Here is a 13,693-nt window from a genome sequence, read left to right on the forward strand (position 1 = left end):
TTTGAAACTGACCCCCGGCACCTCCCACAGAACACGCAGTTCAATTTGGTGCCCTAGGTCCAAGTTTGGACTACCGCCATCCACACTTGGATAATTTAAAGACAGGAAAGCTTTTTATGCATGACACCTTGGGCAGAGAGGGCAGCCAAATATTCAAGCTCAAGGTCTGCAGTGAATTGAACACGTACACTCAGTTCCCTGTTTTATGAGGTACACCAAGCTACAGCTAATGCAGTCTTATCTAACAGACGATAAATCCTTCCTTCGTGAAGGTTATGATGTTCGCTTTTGTTGAAACTGCTTTTAAGGAGGTGCTGATTTGACTTTATGGTCATTCTGGGGATGCTGTTTGTGGTGCTGTTTTAATTGTACTGCGTTACACTAAGAGCTTCTGTGTATTTCTAATATCAGGTACACCCCATTTGCAGTAAATCAAATGGATGCTGTGGACAGGACCCTGCAATAATACTTCTTGTTTAGAAGTTTAATCAGCTGCTTGACCTGTACTACCATTAATAAGAAGGCATCTTGCATTCAGTTTTCTGTCTTAAGTGAACAAGTGAGTGAACGGGGCATGACACGCTGAAGATGAGAGAAGGTGGTTCTGCTCAAATGCAGAGATAGGACTATGACACATAGATCATTGTATACTTCATAGTAGAGATACATGGAAACTGTGGTTGTGTCTTTTTCACTCACCTAAGACTAGAACAACACATGAAACCTCGGTACAAGAAGACACTGACACCTGTAGCCTCTTAACGCTAAAGATCATGAAACAATCAAAAACTGCACCACAAAAGATTGATACAAATTGATTATAAAAAAATATTTGAATACATACAAAAAAATATGTATACATCTAGTCCAAAATCCTTAAAACAAAATCAAACATCAGGTGCTAAAAAAAAAATAAGCACCACACTACAACATCTAGGCATGATATGGCAGCATTGTTATGGTAAAGTCCAAAATAACCGCAATGTGATTTGTAGTTTCTACATCTGATGCTTTTCTAAACTTCTTCACTTGATGGAACCAACTCTTACCACTCTATTTCACTTCATTATTTCTCACTGACCCTTGCTGAGATGGAGAAGTGTCTGCTGAGGTTAGATTCAACACACAGAGAAGAAAACAGTGAAACAGCATATAGACACACCAACACATGTTCTGGTCCACCTGCCAGTTTCCATCCAATTAGTGAGCAGTGTGAGGAAGTAGCGAAGAAAGCAGCACAGTCTTCACACATGCTCGGTATGTTCGCACTTCCCCAGTCATAAAGAAATGCACAAGATACAGACAGCACACCCCGAATGTAAACACATATGCATCAAATGTAAGAAGACACTCACACACAACACACTCGCTTCGCTCACTTGCATTTTCTCTGCGAAAAACAAAAATAATAGTAGAAAATCAATAAGTGTCTCCTCCGCTCAGTGCTAACAGCGCTGAGTTCTCTGCCTCTCTCTGGAGGAACGGAGACAGTTGCCAGGCAGGGATGTCAATCAGCAACTCAAAGAGTGGCCGGGGCTACGTCTGCTTTATAAACACCACACATTCACTGATACCACGGTCAGTAGGACAGGCAACAGTCAATCAGTGGAGGACGCCATTTAATCAGTCAGTCGGCTAGTTGGTTATATCTTCACTAAAGATTTACGTCTGTATGTTGCTCAGCTGGTCATTCTTACTACTCAATTAGTCGGTCAGTAAAAGGTTCAGGTGCGTCAGTTATTGCTGTATAGAAGCATTTAGGTGCTGTTTGGAAAATACTCAATGTACTCTTCCAATATCAGAGTTAGCACATGATAACAAAGGCCCCAACTGTAACTGTGTACATGACATGTATGATTATCTGGAAGAGCATCAGGACTGTTTTAGGCATATGATAGCTACAGTGGGGCAAAAAAGTATTTAGTCAGCCACAAAGTTCTCCCACTTAAAAATATGAGAGAGGCCTGTAATTTTTCATCCTAGCTATACCTCAAACTATGAGAGACAAAATGAGAAAAAACAAATCCAGAAAATCACATTGTCTGATTTTTAAGAATTTATTTGCAAATGATGGTGGAAAATAAGTATTTGGTTTCAATAACAAAAGTTCATCTCAATACTTTCTTATATACCCTTTGTTGACAGAGGTCAAACGTTTTCTGTAAGTCTTCATAAGGTTTTCACACACTGTTGCTGGTATTTTGGCCCATTCCTCCATGCAGATCTCCTCTAGAGCAGTGATGTTTTGGGGCTGTTGCTGGGCAACACAGACTTTCAACTCCCTCCAAAGATTTTCTATGGAAAGGGATCTGGAGACTAGCTAGGCCACTTCAGGACCTTGAAATGCTTCTTACGAAGCCACTCCTTTGTTGCCCGGGCGGTGTGTTTGGGATCATTGTCATGCTGAAAGACCCAGCCACGTTTCATCTTCAATGCCCTTGCTGATGGAAGGAGGTTGTCACTCAAAATCTCACGATACATGGCCCCATTCATTCTTTCCTTTACACGGATCAGTCGTCCTGGTCCCTTTGCAGAAAAACAAGCCCCAAAGCATTATGTTTCCACCCCCATGTTTCACAGTAGGTATGGTGTTCTTTGGATGCAACTCAGCATTCTTTCTCCTCCCAAACACGTCTAGTTGAGTTTTTACCAAAAGTTATATTTTGGTTTCATCTGACCATATGACATTCTCCCAATCCTCTTCTGGATCATCTAAATGCTCTCTAGCAAACTTCAGAGGGGCCTAGACATGTACTGGCTTAAGCACGGGGACACGTCTGGCACTGCAGGATTTGAGTCCCTGGCGGCGTAGTGTGTTACTGATGGTAGCCTTTGTTACTTTGGTCCCAGCTCTCTGCGGGTCATTGACTAGGTCCCCCCCGTGTGGTTCTGGGATTTTTGCTCACCGTTCTTGTGATCATTTTGACCCCACGGGGTGAGATCTTGCGTGGAGCCCCCAGATCGAGGGAGATTATCAGTGGTCTTGTATGTCTTCCATTTTCTAATAATTGCTCCCACAGTTGATTTCTTCACACCAAGCTGCTTACCTATTGCAGATTCAGTCTTCCCAGCCTGGTGCAGGTCTACAATTTTGTTTCTGGTGTCCTTTGACAGCTCTTTGGTCTTGGCCATAGTGGAGTTTGGAGTGTGACTGTTTGAGGTTGTGGACAGGTGTCTTTTATACTGATAACAAGTTCAAACAGGTGCCATTAATACAGTTAACAAGTGGAGGACAGAGGAGGCTCTTAAAGAAGAAGTTACAGGTCTGTGAGAGCCAGACATCTTGTTTGTTTGTAGGTGACCAAATACTTATTTTTACCAATTAATTCATTAAAAATCCTACAATGTGATTTCCTCGATTCTTTCCCCCATTCTGTCTCTCATAGTTGAAGTGTACCTAGGATGGAAATTACAGGCCTCTCTCGTCTTTTTAAGTGGGAGAACTTGCACAATTGGTGGCTGACTAAATACTTTTTTTCCCCACTGTATGTGACAACGATTAACATGATGATTCAGTCTCTATGGAGATAGGCATATGAAAACACACCTTTTAAACTGGCATATTCAGTATCTTAATAATTTTTCTAAACTGATTGTTGTTTTTAAGTCTTGTATTACTGTGTGATCTTCTTTGTTGCTTGTTTTTAATTATGCTCTGTAAGGTGTCCTTGAGAGCTTTGAAAGGCACCCATAAATAAAATGCATTATTATTATTATTATTGTATACGTCTATGAACCAGTATTCATGCATCTTGTGACTGCGTAACACCCTCTCTTGTATAGAAGTATCTGAAGGACGCTGTTCAGGAACTAGTTGTACTAGTTTCAAGTATCTGATGACTACTTCCATTATTGCAAGGATAATAAATACATGTATCCTGATATTGAAGCTCAAGCCGGTGGCGACAGATATTTACCCGGCCGTGGATCATCAGCCATCAACCACTGAAGATACAGGCATTGCTTTAAAGCATAAGGTAAAGTCATTCATTTAATTTAAAAATAATCTGATAGCTAAAATGGACATTTTAAGCAAGTGTAAGAACATGTATTTGACTGTCAAGTGCACTATTTGTCAACCAAATTTGAGCAAAATCTATAATCTATTAGGCCTCGTGATGGTCCGTCAGTCCACTACTTTGCACCAGACTGAAAAATCTTTACTACTGCAACAACTATTGGATTGATTGCCATGAAATTGTGATCTTCACGGTGACAAAGGCAATGAATCCTGATGACTTTGGTGATCAACCAGTGTGACCAGCTGGCCAATGTTGTCACTTATGCAGTAACGTATCTGAAAATCTTTAAGATGGATGGACGCCACTTTTTTCTAGCAGCACTGTATGATGGATGACAAGTTATGCATTTCCTTAGCAATTTTATTATTTCCTGTTCTGATTGATCTTTAAAAGATTCAGATTTTGTTTCCAGTTATCTCTTCCATCAACGTAATGTCATTGCCATGCCAAGTGCTTGTCGATTTCATTCATCTTATTTCATTGATTATTATTTTTGCACTACTGCACACAGACATTAGATTATCCCCCTCTGGGAGAGTAATATTATTCTTCAAAACAATATGGTTCTCCTCACATACCTTCACACATAACCTGACGACCAAATGAAACAGTGTCAGTGAGATTAAGCATCTAACCCATCTAACAATATAATAATGAAGATGATAATGATGAATCCATTTTCAGATTTACAACACAGTCTTCTTCGCCTAGTGAGTCCCTTTGTCACAATTTACAAATCAATCTCATGCAACAAAGATGGTGGTCAGTGGAGTGTAGCAGCATGGAAGATTTGAGAGGATGAGAGAGAGAGAGAGAGAGAGAGAGAGAGAGAGAGAGAGAGACAGAGACGTTGGAGGATGGGGGAGGAGTGAGAGAGAACAGCTAATCTTTATGTGGCCTGTGCTTTCATGGGGTGGTCGCCTTGGAGATGATGGATGTGAAGGAGAGTTGCGATGGAAGAACGGAAAGACATGAAGAGACAGAGAAGTGTGATGTGTGAGGGCACCATGTGTGGATATATAATATATAATACATACATACATACAGGCGCATGGCAGTGTCTCTTTTCACATGCCATGCCAGAGCACTGTAATGGTATGAAATGTGGCAAGTCATCTAAATAATAATAGTCATGTATAGATTAAAAACAGCAAAGAAAAAAGATATGCATGTACTGTATGTGTGTGTACGTCTGTGTGTGTGTGTGTGTGTGTGTGTGTGTGTGTGTGTGTGTGTGTATGTGTTGTGGTTGCATGTGTGTGTGTGTGTGTGTGTGTGTGTGTGTGTGTGTGTGTGTGTGTGTGTGTGTGTGTGTGTGTGTGTGTGTGTGTGTGTTGCTGAACAGACAGGCTGTTATCAGACTAGTGTTCGCAGAGAGGTCAAGTCTCACACTTGGGTTCACCGCCTGCAACTCCAGATAGCCATATAAGTTTATATACTGTTTAGATACATATACACACTTGTTCATTATTTACTCGATATTTTACAATCCAAAAAGTGTGTTTAAAATGTCAGTCTCTTTATTCTCTTCCACGTAAGTGAGTGACAGATCGTCCTCTCCTCTTTCTTCCATACTTTCACCTCAAACCTCCCGCTGAGAAACCCTCTCCTGTACTCTGCGTACATACTCTCTACACTCCTTCCATCATCCACTCACTCCTACTGTATCTTTCTCTTACAGTTTTTCTATTAACCCTTCTTCACTGACAGGCACTCTTAAGACTCTATCTCCCCCTACTCTTCCTCTCTTTCATCAGTCTCCATCCATTCCCTCGGTTGACAGGCCTCTCTATTGCTCTTTCATCCCTGCTGCAAAGTCTCATCCCTCTTTTTTTCTCCCCTCTTTGAGGTAGAAATAGCAGAATTCCACTTCCTATCAATCAATGTCTTCACCTGGACACAAAGTGAACAGGTCAGAATGAATACTTGGAGTCTTAATATTGTGTTGCTAGTGTTCGTGTGGCAGGCAGATGGGGAAATAGCAAAGTGAAAGACTTTACTTTTAAATAGGCTCTATTTTTCATGGGGAATAATAGACGTCTAAACATTACATTTAGAAAAGAACATCTCCCTGCAAAATAGTTGGTGAATTAGTGTGTGGTTGAAGATGGCTGGTGGGAAAATGTCAACTGAAATGTTTTTGAAGATGGGGGAATTCAGAGATACGGAAGATGCACAGATCCTGCCACACATACATAGAAATGCAACACCGAACGCACACACATTACACAACTGATGGAGGTGACATTGAGAGAAGAGCACTTAAACGCGGAAGGATCCATCTGTCAACCCATGCACTCCAAACATGGCTATTTTTAACACACATTCACACAAATCGATGTACAACTTATATAAAAAAAATGTAAGTCTTTTGTTTGTCCTCAAGGTAAGAAGACGTGACCATATACACACTCTGGACAATGTTCAAAGAGAGGACCACCACTGATGCATAGTGCAATCCCTGTCTCAAATGCATTAATGTTCACCATCATAACTGCATACGTAACCAAAACCTTTATTGAAACATATTCTTACAATTGATGAATTAAGCCCCTTATTACTTTTTTGTATTAATCCTTTTGTGGTGGAAATATAAAAGGAATGCTAAGTTCCCAGAGCCCGAAGTGAGCCTGTAAAAGTATTTTTTTCAGTTGTTCAATCAACTTAAATTATATAAGGGGAATAGTAAAACAAAGTTGACAGTGGGCAAAAATCCCCCCTCAATCCCCCTTACAGACCTGGCCATTCCACATGCACCGCTTTAACACAAATGACAGATGACTGGAAGGGCGAACTAGATAATAGAAAGTTAGTGGGTGCAGTACTACTCGATTTTAGTTCTGCTTTTGATGTCATTGACCATTCTTTGTTGTTACACAAGCTGGAACAATATGGTTTTCATTTTGAAACGCTGAAGTGGTTAGAAAGTTACCTGACAAATCGAAGTCAAACTGTTTTTTTTAATGGAAGTCTCTCAAAGATGAAAACAGTCACTTGTGGAGTACCTCAGGGTAGTTGTTTGGGACCATTTTTATTTTCTATTTTTACAAATGACCTACCATTAGTGTTAGAAAAAGCTAAAATTGTAATGTATGCAGATGACTCAACAATATATTATGCAGCATCAACTACAAGAGAGTTGACAAATGTTATGAATAAAGATCTACTACTGATATCAGAGTGGGTCATAAATAATAAGTTGGTACTTAATGCGGGAAAAACAAAATCGTTATTAATAGGATCAAATCATCAGTTAAAAGGTGAACCAAAATTGCAACTACATTTAAACCATATTGAAATTGAACAGGTCAAGGAGACAACATTGCTAGGTATAACCCTGTATCATAAATTATCTTGGTCTAAACAAATTGATAATGTTGTATGTAAAATGGGAAGGGGTGTGTCACTTGTAAAAATAATTGTAAAATATTTGCCTATGGATGTCAGTAGACAAGTTTTGGATGCTTTGGTTCTGTCTCAGCCTGATTATTGTTTGGTTATATGGTCTAGTGCTGCTGAAAAAGATTTAAACAAACTACAAGTAGCACAAAATAAGGCAGCACGATGTGCACTGCAGTGCTCCTACAGAACCAGAGTCACTGAAATGCTGGAGACACTGAAATGGTCAACTTATATTTTATTGAATTTTGTCAGAAATATTACAGTGACTCACTCACCAGATATATTATCACAAAGGTTTATAGCGCAATATGCACAACATAACTATCAAACATGACATACAATAGAAGGAAGGTTTGTATTACCCAAATCTAAATCAAATATGGGACAGAAAACAGTCATGTACAGAGCCATGATCAGCTGGAACTCTTTACCGGTTCACATCATTCAGGAAAAGTACATTTCAAAAGGTTGCTAAAAAGATATTTAAGTATTACAAAGTAAATTTGAACTGTGCCTGTGGCTATGTATGCATATATTATTATGTACACTTATTTGTATTTACTTTTGTTTGGCCTTAGGATGGTGATAATTGGATGACCATTTTAGTTATCACTTTATTTCACTGTAAATTGCATGAACTTATGAGCTGTTTTGTTTTGTTTTAATTGTGTTGTATGTATGTTTATGTATGTTTTGAGTGTGTGAGGACCCCAGGAAGAATAGCCAATGCTCATGCTAGTGCTAATGGGGATCCTAATAAAGACAAATAAAGACAAATCCGCACCAAGAGGATTTGATCTGTTGTTGACACTTGAACAAGGGTCTGTTAAAAATAAAAGCATCAGTATACGTTTTTATTTCTTCTTGCTGTACAAAACTCCTTAACCGGAAACTGAACTGAGCTGTAATTAGAGCAGCCCTAATGCATCAGACTGCAATACATTAAATAGTGTTTCTATGTTTTACCATTCAATTTTTCATATAAACAGCCACCCACCAGGGCCCTTAACATCCTCCAGGTATATTTTCAATAGGTCGAAACCCGGAGCCTATTTTCAAACTGTTATGCATCTATAATTGAGAACATACTGATTTCTGAATACCTTGCATCATATAGCCAAGTACAGTGGAACCTGTTCAACAAACTATTTTGTTTCAACAATGCTATAGTTCTCGAAATCAAGGCAGAACTAGAGGGGCACACACTTACACATCAGGACGAATACTGCGTTCAGTAGGCCGATATGTTAAAGTGGGCTAAGTATGTGGGATATGGTGGCAAGTGTTGCTACGATGCAGTTGGCCCCTGCTAATGGTATTAAATGGCACAGCACTACTATTCGGGAAATGGTTGGCACTAAAGCCTTGGAGTATAGTGGAGGAGGAGGGGGTGACACTTACAGTAAGTGGTGGTTTGAGAGACGTTTGTTCTTGAATGTGACTTTGAGGATGGCTTTGTTTAGTTTGGCTAAGAAAGAGGTTGAAAAAAGACTAGACGGCAAGAGGTAAAGTGTGGACTCGCAAACTCTCTCATGAGCTTACACTTAACACACACACTGAATATAAAAACGTACAATAACAATGACTATATAGTGACAACAAATAAGATAACGTCACACCAAGAAGATACAAAACCCAAAATGCTGGAAGGTAACGCAGGGCCTTAGTGAGCTGACATTTACCCTGGAACTGACACGCACGCACGCAGGCGCGCGCACGCACGCACGCACGCACGCACGCACGCACGCACGCACGCACGCACGCACGCACACACACACGCACGCACACACACACACACACACACACACACACACACACACACACACACACACACACACACACACACACACACACACACACACACACACACACACACAGTGACATATGCATGACAATGGGCAAACCAGACAGTAGAGGGACGGGGCTAAATGCAGAGAAGAGGTGTAAGGCCATATCCTGAAGCAACTGTATTTAATGAATGGCAAAGGGCAGAATGTGGGAAAAGTGTGTGTGTGTGTGTGTGTGTGTGTGTGTGTGTGTGTGTGTGTGTGTGTGTGTGTGTGTGTGTGTGTGTGTGTGTGTGAATCTTAAAACATAAAATAAAAATGGAGTGACATATAAGGAAGGCTGCGCCACTGTAGATAGGGAGTTGGGTGGACTTCAAGCGGGAGACAGAAAAAGTGAGATAGATACTCTAGTGATGTTCAGATCAAGACATTGGCAGAGTAGACAGATAAGCAGGTTTCATTGGCAGATTGATTGACAAACAGATAGGCTGACAAAGACGAACAGATATATATATAGTCGAGCTTATATGAATAAACTCTTGGAAAGTCATAAAAGAAAGTTGTAGCTGGGCAGAAGTGATCCTAGCTAAGAATCTAATGCTGCAGTGATTCCTTTATCAAAACTCTGCTTACATGATACAAAAGTAACCAGAAGACGAGGAGGAAAATAGGCAGACAATGTGCAGCAAAAGACAAAAGGGAGAAAGATAACTATATTCAAGAAACGCCGTAAGGTATCAACTTCAGACAAAGATGAATTGCTGTGATAAAAATACAGCATTCTCCCTTTAATCACAGGGAAGAATGCCTTTGCTTTAGAAAATTGTTAAAAGCAAATATCTGATAACAAAAGAACAGAGCTTTTAAGGTGTCGGGGGGTTTTCAGCAGGCTAAAGCTCTGCTGTCTATGGGCGGTCATGTTATTGGCACACAAAGCTGGAAAATGACTGCATCCAATTACACTGCATGTCTTTTCTAACTCAGTCACTCTTGTCTGCCGATGAACAGTCAGCGTTTTGCTTGTTTGCTCACAAATATTGTTGGATTATTATTGTCCTTCAGCGCAGCAGATAAATGGTCTCTTGAAGATTACAAAATGACAAAAACCCAGTGATAACACAATGTATTTCGGCAATCTTACATTACCTTGAGACATTTGATTGTTAAATCTTTCGTTTTCTAAATCAAACAATCAGTTTTGTTTTTGTAAAATCTCGCAATCCAACAAAACAACATTTTGCTATTGAGTTTTTCATAATGTTACTCGCAGAACATGATGTCGTGTAAATGCAATATCCTACTTTTCAGAAAAAAAACATCTGTTCCACTTTTTGAAGGAAAGCACAGGAAGGGTATACATTCCATTACTAACAGTATCACCTTTAACGGTATGTTTCCTCCGAGGTCTATTGAATTTCATATTTCATACTGTAATATGATGAGGTGCGCTCTCTCATGACTTAATCTGCAGTGCAGGTTGCTCCCTGTTGACCCTGAACAACCTGCAGCCGTACTTTACTTTCCCTAGTAAAACTCTAAAGCTCTGATAGATCCTTTTTATAGACAGGCAGGCTGGACCGCTGCCTGTGTGTCCAGAGGGGTCTTGGGACTGCCCACTCATTTTATTTTCATTAGGTCTGACTGATAAAGAGCCTCTTGTGGAATCTTTACTCTCTATTTGACTCATTTCCAGTTATTTAGCTATCATTCAAAGGGGCTACTTGAGTATTCGTATTTTAACCCAGGGGTGTTTACATGCAATTATTAATATAAAATATACAGACACACAGATGGGTGTCCTACTTGTGTAGAAATACAATTTTGCATTTATTTGGGCCACGGAAATTTGAGTTTTCAATGAATAAAATACTAAGTTTTCATAACAATATTAATATAAAATATGAAAGCACTCACATCGGTCCAATACTATATATATTTTATTAAAATGTTTCAGTTAATGATATACCAGTTACAGAAACGGTATGCTGCATAAGACACTTATTATTACACATTTGTATTGTTTAAGTTCACTATATCACTTTTTAATCACTAACCCCTCACCCCTATTCCACCTAGCTTTGCACTTTTTACTTTTGTTGTTATTTTTTCTTGACTTGCCTGTAAAGTGCTTTGAGCACCAGGAAAAGTGCTATATAATAACATGAATTATTATCATTTGGACAAACTTGCCCTTTGTTGCCTGTATAAATGTGTGCCTCAGCCTCAAAAGGGCATTTTGAGTAATTGTGTTTTTAACAAAGACAGCTCCACAGCTAGTAGCGCAGCTCAGAGCTAATGCACTAGCTAATGTGACAAAGTGTGCCGTGAAGGGCGGTAAAAGAAGCTCTTATATATAAAGAGGAACAAATGGAGGATGGGGAGTGGCGGAGAAAAGATGGATCAACAACGACAGCTGCACGAAAGAGCCAAGGATAAGCAGATAAAACTAAAGATGGGTGGATAAAGAGAGAAATAAAACTGTAAAGGACACAAAAAAGGATGTATATAGGATGTGGACTGCTTAATCAGGCACTTAAATGGGAGGTCTTTTATACTTACATCTTAAATCTAGGAACATTTATATGCCCTTTTGAGTTTGAACCTGGGATAGAGCACTCTTTAGAAGTCTTAAAGGTCAGTCTGAAAATCCAACCATCTTCAAAAGAGTACCGCAGGAGAGCAAGATTTAATCTCTGCTAGATTATCCCAATAAAGAAAGGTTAGACAGAGAAGATGTCAGCGATAAAATGTTTGGGATCGAGATGGTACGAAAGAAGCTGTCTGGAATTTCAAAAAGGTGTAAAATCTTAGAGTTATGTCTTTCAGGCGGACAAACTCTGATTTTTAAGATGAATACACTTCGGTTCACAGTCATTTGACAGTTTGACCTGCAATACAACAGTTTGAAAAGGACTAGACCTCAATTATAAAGTCAAATCAACCTTCTTCTACAAACGTTAAGCCCACAACACTTTTACTTGTTGGATCAGACTGAAGCATTATTTTTAAATGCATTTTCCCTTTCACTCGTTCTCTTTTTGTCTCTTCTGTGTTCCCCCTCTCTTTCTTTCTCCTTCACACACACTCTGTCAAGGATGAGCCTGATTGAATCTGTATTCAAGAAGAGGAAAACAGCTTGCCTTTACTCTCACAATCTGAATTCATACCACACACGGTCACAAACAAGACCCACCAAACTCACATTAACACGGTTTTTTCCTCCAAAGAGCACCATCCCACTGACAAATGGATCTTTGGAAGTAGTGAAAAAGACTGCTTTTAATTTGTGCCTTTGCTTGGCTTTTATCGACCGTTTAAAATGCCAAATTCACCAATTGTTGTGTTGTGCCTTTTATCTACTTTGGAGCCGTATCAGTGCATTTTGTCACGATAATAATGTGCAAATTGCCCCATTCATTATTGTTTTTTGATGGAGAAATTGGGTAAAATAAGCACTTTGTAGATAAGCGCAGGGTCTGCACAGTATTTGTGAAAGTATCAGCAGAAAACAGAATGCATTTCGAAGAGCTGAATGCCAAAACTGACTTTAATACACTAATAACGGTGTAATCTTCCTATCAGAAAGTTCCAAAACACAGAGCACGCCTGGCGAAATCTGCTCAATAGGCATGTCTCGTGGATTTAGCTTCCTATCTGAAGTGTGGAAGTATGCAGATGACTATTCTCTGAAGTTAACTGATTCAGTGTGACGACTGAAAGGATGGTTTGTCAGCTTTTTCTTCCATCACTGTCAAGATTCTTCCAGGTCTCACTAATGAACTGCTATCCTTCTATTGTACTTAGAAAAACTGTGAGCTAATAAAAGTGTATCTTTAAAGGAAAGTGAGCTACTCGTATTCTGTTTGTTATTTAAAGGTCCCCTATTATACTGTTTTTCATCAATATATTATAGGTCTCAGATATATACAAAACATGTCTCTGAAGTGTTTGTCTGAAACACCAAATAGATCATTGTAGCATTCATCCCATAATCCCCTCTGTTTCAGCCCTGTTTCAAAAGTGCTGATTACTGTTACTTTAGATGAAAATAAGGAGCCCCTCCCCACGCCCCTCTGAGAGATATTTGGAGAAAAGAACACAATGGTGCTCTAGGAGGAGATTCAGGTGATAAGGTGGGTGGGGGTTAACTTGGTTGGTGATTGGCTAATGGTTACACAAGCCAAAAAATCGTTATGACATCATAAAGTGGCCAAAATCTGATCAGCTCATTTTCAGACAGGTTTTTATATAAATGGATCAGGACAAAAAGTGAGCAAATATTTTTTCCTGAAACTTTCAGAATCTCTTTACACAGAGGGGACACATGTTTATGTATAAAAGACATGAAGAAGTGGATTTTACATAATAGGAGACCTTTAAAGAGAATGAGCAAGGAGTGATAACCAAGAAAAAACAAAACAACCATAATGGGAAATTCATTATTAGTAGAGATATGTGGATTTACTTTTTTCAACAAAACAA

General features: G+C 39.4%; 1 protein-coding gene across 2 annotated transcripts in view; it reads right to left on the bottom strand.

The window, feature by feature from the left end:
- The window catches only part of chchd6b (coiled-coil-helix-coiled-coil-helix domain containing 6b), a 71,561-nt gene that overhangs the window by 8,053 nt on the left and 49,815 nt on the right, over nucleotides 1-13,693 (bottom strand). The window lies entirely within an intron of this gene.

The sequence above is a fragment of the Pseudochaenichthys georgianus genome, chromosome 5, assembly GCF_902827115.2.
Source record: "Pseudochaenichthys georgianus chromosome 5, fPseGeo1.2, whole genome shotgun sequence".
NCBI classification, from domain to species: domain Eukaryota; kingdom Metazoa; phylum Chordata; class Actinopteri; order Perciformes; family Channichthyidae; genus Pseudochaenichthys; species Pseudochaenichthys georgianus.